Source organism: Leuciscus leuciscus (assembly GCF_965113295.1).
Source record: "Leuciscus leuciscus genome assembly, chromosome: 25".
Classification (NCBI taxonomy): domain Eukaryota; kingdom Metazoa; phylum Chordata; class Actinopteri; order Cypriniformes; family Leuciscidae; genus Leuciscus; species Leuciscus leuciscus.
Genome location: NC_138724.1, coordinates 2,447,820 through 2,452,918, shown reverse-complemented (window position 1 = coordinate 2,452,918; position 5,099 = coordinate 2,447,820). Strand labels below are relative to the sequence as shown.

General features: G+C 44.6%; 1 long non-coding RNA gene across 2 annotated transcripts; it reads left to right on the top strand.

Annotated features, from left to right (window-relative positions):
- Window positions 1-268: 268 nt before the first annotated feature.
- On the top strand, window positions 269-1,829 carry LOC309490626. Of its 2 annotated transcripts, XR_014202781.1 has the most exons (3): window positions 269-319; window positions 408-527; window positions 1,652-1,829. It is a non-coding gene; the product is annotated as an uncharacterized lncRNA (long non-coding RNA). The 2 variants fall into 2 exon arrangements; XR_014202782.1 differs by having other exon boundaries at window positions 271-527.
- The last annotated feature ends 3,270 nt before the right edge of the window (window positions 1,830-5,099 follow it).

The following is a 5,099-nucleotide window of genomic DNA, read 5'->3' as shown; positions in this document are numbered from 1 at the left end:
CATGAAAACTTATTCAGATTTAGCATATTAAATGCTTTTTAATTTCAAACTTTACAGGAATCTGTAAGGCGCCTCCATAATTCAGAGAACAACCCACACAAATACGATCCACAAACCGGGTAAGACTGCGTATTGTATACTGTAAATGTTAGTTTAATCTACTACTATATGGATTTGAAATACCAAAACTGAATTTCATTAATGATGCCTGCAACTTTTTCCCCCAGAATAAATTCATCACATAACCTGGCTATGACCACTCACCTCTTCGAAGAATTAAGGACAACTTTTACAGACGTTGATCCTGAATGTGTAAAAGGTAATCTTAAAGATGTTGTAATCATTTTAATGTCCTCTGTTTTACTTAGTTTTATTGGCATTACATTTATTTATGATTTATTTAACAGGTTGCAAGACGTATTTTGAGACTTTGCGGAGGAAGTATTCTTTGGCTCAGCCTGAAAAGGCCCAGAAAAGAAACACTATGAAGAACATTGCAAAGAACCGTCAACGAAAGAGACGGGTAAGTTAAGAAACTGGTTAAGCAGTTTTTTTGTTTTGTTTTTCTTCAGAATGTAACTGTCCTCCTCTCTGTGTTTTAGTGGTTAAATTACTGTTATGTTTTGCAGTTGCTGGAGACCAGGTCCAGTGTTGTATAAACCAACACAGAAAGGGAACTGTGAAAGACTGCAACAATATAACTGATGTCTGATGAAGATGCTATTGTTGATGGAAGGCCAGTGTGGATGGTGAGATCTCCACCTAACAGAACCATAGAGTTATCTGCTCTCTGCCAGGTACTACAAACCAGACTAGAGGCTGACCCACGCTACGTCACACCACCAGTGCATCAAGGCAGTTTGAAAAATCAATATTTACATATATTTTATATACACTTTAATTTCTATATTTCTTATTTATTGATCTTGTTTTATATTGTATACTTTGTATATTTGTTCCTTTTTGATGTGCATGTTGCTTATCTCCACGTTTTGTATTTTATTCCTTTACACCTTTGTTCACATTTCTTTTTCCCCATTCATTTTAATGTATGTTTATAATGTTCTTTGGAATGTTCATGTTATATTTGTTTTTGTTCCTTTACATTTTCATCCCTTCAAATATTTTTGTTCCCCCATTCCTTTTTAATGCTTGTTTATAATGCTCTTTGGAATGTTTTATTTACCTTAATAAAAATGTCAGACTTTCTCATTGTTCTTTGTGTGTGTTTTTAAAATTATATTTTAATGTATTAAAATTGGGGAAAGGGGGGGTTTAGTGTTTACTGAGCAATATCTGCAAAGCTGGCCTATAACCAATCAAAGCACACTGTGCGATAAGGCCTAGGGTGGGCTATGTTCTAAAAGTAACCAATCAAATCACTTTACTGGTTTTTCAATGTGTCCTGTCCTCCAATAGTGGTCTGGGTAATGGGAGTGGTTTTAAAAGAAAAGGACCAATAGGGGGGAAGGCCAAAAGGTGCACAAAGGTGTGAAAATGTTCTCTTGAAAAAACCTTTGATGGGATTACTTGCCATGGCAACAAATGGCTGTAGCACGGAAGTATACGTCCACAACATACATCCGATTTGGTATCATTTCGGATGTATACGGATATATACAGACCCATGGAATTTGAGCTATCCGGCCAGTATACTCCTGGGGCCTGTACCATGAAGGTAGCTGAACAAACTCGGGGTTACAGGATTAGTTTTGAGTTGACAAAACCAAACCGATGCAATCAGGCTTTATTGGTACCATGATGCAGCTCATCAACTTTCTCTGTCAACTCAGGCTTTGATCCTAAAGCTATGATTACTCCACGCGCGCGTGCACATAAAAGAGTGACGTCGACACTGAACAACCAATCGCGGGTAGAGCGAGAGCGATATATTTTTCCGCGGAGGAGCAAGAGATAATCATTCAGAATTACGATGAATTTAAATATGTATTTCAAGCTCGAAACAATACGGTCTCTGCTGCCAAAGCAAGAGAAGACTGTTGGAGAAAGATTGCTGATTGTTAATGTGTAAGTTAAACAAATACGTTCTATATTTATGTAAAATTATGTATTACATAAATACACATACAATAAGTATGTGTAGCCTATATGTGTAATATAGCCTATAGCCTATTTTTATAATATATAAAAAATGTGCATGTATGTACTAAGAAAGATTATATTATTCATTGTTCATATTATTCAATATTCATTGATTTTTGATGCAACCCCAACTCCAAATGTTCTTGGCAGCAGATAAAGACAAAATATAAAAAATATAATTTAAAGTGGTGAGTATTTACCACAACTTTTTTACTTTTGTGAACATTTTATCACAAACACTTGTTTGCAGCAAACAGAAATAAATCAGAATTCAGAAAACCAGTTAAATTCAGAAAACGTACTCGGTTACTAACGTAACCTCGGTTCTCTCTAGAAGAGGGAACGAGTACTTGCGTAAGAATATCTTACGCTAGGGGAAAACCTCTTTTCCTCGAGATATTGAAGCCAAAAATTATCCTTAATTTTGCAATAATGTAAAACGCATTGCAGCAGCATGCAGACATGGGCGAGACAGCTCGCGCGCCCATTGGCTGCTCTGCGGCAACTGCACCAGCCTATCGATAGAGGCTCCTCATGACGTCAGAACCAATGAGGGCGCTTCGCGCCCAATACGTCATGTCCCGCCGAAATCGGGTGGGGCCAGGGCTATAAATACGGCCCAGAGAGGCTGGTTTGGTCAGTTTTTTTCATCGCTGAAGCGAATCAGAACATGACGCATGCACGGCAAGATACGCAAGTACTCGTTCCCTCTTCTAGAGAGAACCGAGGTTACGTTAGTAACCGAGTACGTTCTCTTACGAGAGGTCTCTCGTACTTGCGTAAGAATATCTTACGCTAGGGGAACACAATGTAAAACGCCGTGCGTGCTTGAGACATAACACTAACGTCCCAAGGGCAGGTGCCCGGGGCTCATACAGTGCTTAATCACAAGGGACTCACAGAGAATCCGGGAAGAGGGGCTAGAATAGCATCATTCCTGTAACATTGAGCTCTGATAAGAGCATATTATATCAAGTGTTCCACACAGCCAGGGCGAACTCAGCCTGGACTGGTAAATATGGGGGACTAACGTATTGCCCACAGAAGTATATAGGCGATCAGTGATCGACGCTCTAGCAGTTTCAGCATCCCGAGCCGATAGCATCGGGCGGGCAATACTGAAAAATTAAACCGAGAGCAACCTAGCTTGCAAAGCGGGAACCTCGAGGTTATAAAACCTTATAAATGTAGACGGGGAGGCCCAGCCTGCCGCCATACAGATATCTTGCAAGGCAATCCCACTGGACCAAGCCCACGACGAGGCCATGCCTCTTGTGGAGTGCGCTTTGACACCTATCGGGCATTGCAGGCCCTTGGATGTGTAAGCTAGCGCTATAGCATCAACTATCCATCTGGATAGACTCTGTTTTGATGCAGCTAGTCCCTTAGAACGTCCGCTGAACAAAACAAAGAGCTGCTCCGTCTGTCTGAAAACAGATGAGCGAGACACATAGGCTCTTAACGCCCTGACCGGGCAAAGGAAGCCTGCATCCCCTTCCTCTTCAGATACCGGCAGGGCCGACAGGGAGATAACCTGTGCCCTAAACGGTGTGTTGAGGGATTTAGGAACATATCCGTGCTTTGGTTTGAGTATGACTCTCGAGTCATTCGGCCCAAACTCCATACACGTCGCGCTCACTGAGAGCGCTTGCAAATCCCCTATGCGCTTCACTGAAGCGAGAGCCAGAAGAAACACTGTTTTGAAAGACAAGAGTTTCAGGTCTATTGACCGTATTGGCTCGAATGGGGCACCTTTCATGGCTTCCAGAACCGTGGAAAGGTCCCAAACGGGAACTGAGGGTGGTCTGGGAGGGTTCAGCCTCTTAGCTCCTCTAAGGAAGCGAATGACCAGATCGTTCCTTCCTAATGACTGGCCAAGCGGTGGTTCAGCGAACGCTGCTATGGCCGCCACATAAACTTTGAGCGTGGATGGGGTTCTGCCCTTATCCAGAAGCTCTTGTAAAAAGGAGAGAACCTCCGGCACCCCACAGCGTGAGGGTGAAGTGCCACTCGCTGTACACCAGCTAGTGAACACAGACCATTTTGAGGAATAGAGCCGCCTCGTAGATGGAGCTCTAGCCTGCGTGATCGTGTTTAACACTCCCGCTGGGAGGTTAACAGGTACCCGTTGATGGCCCACACATGTAGGGACCAAAGCTCCGGGCGAGGATGCCAGATCGAGCCGTTCGCCTGCGAGAGGAGATCCCTCCTCACCGGTATCGGCCACGGGGCGGTACTCGTCAGCTGCATCAGGACTGGAAACCAGACTTGGTTTGTCCAAAATGGGGCGACGAGTAGCACTGGGCATCCGCTCTCCCTGATTCGCTCTAACACCTGGGGTAGGAGCGTGACAGGGGGAAACGCATAGAGCGGGCAGCGGGGCCAGCGCATCCCTGCTCTTGGAGAAGAATTCCTGACAATGAGCGTTCTCTTGAGACGCAAATAGGTCTATTTCCGCTCTGCCAAATGTCCTCCATAGCATTTTGACTGTCTGTGGATGTAAAGACCATTCTCCTGTCGGCAGATTGTTTCTGGACAGTCTGTCTGGTCCCACATTCAGATGGCCGGGCACATGCGCTGCCCTGAGCGAGCGCAGATTGTGCTGAGCCCAGACCAGGAGGCGTTCCGTCAGCCTGTGAAGGATTCTGGATCTGATACCTCCTTGGTGATTTATATAAGCCACCACTGACATGTTGTCCGAACGGACCAAGACGTGGTGTCTTTTTATCTGAGGACAAAAGCGCATCAGCGCGTTGTCGACTGCCATCATTTCCAGGCAGTTTATATGCAGAAGCTTTTCCCGTTCTGACCACTGGCCAAATAACGGTCTGCCCTCGAGCAGCGCTCCCCATCCCGAGGTTGAGGCGTCCGTAGACACCACCTTCACACTCGAGGAAGTCCCCAGGCTTACACCTGACCGGTACCAGTCGGTCACTGTCCAAGGTTTCAGAGCTGCGACGCATTTCTGATCGACCTTGAGGCGCGCGAGACCGGAG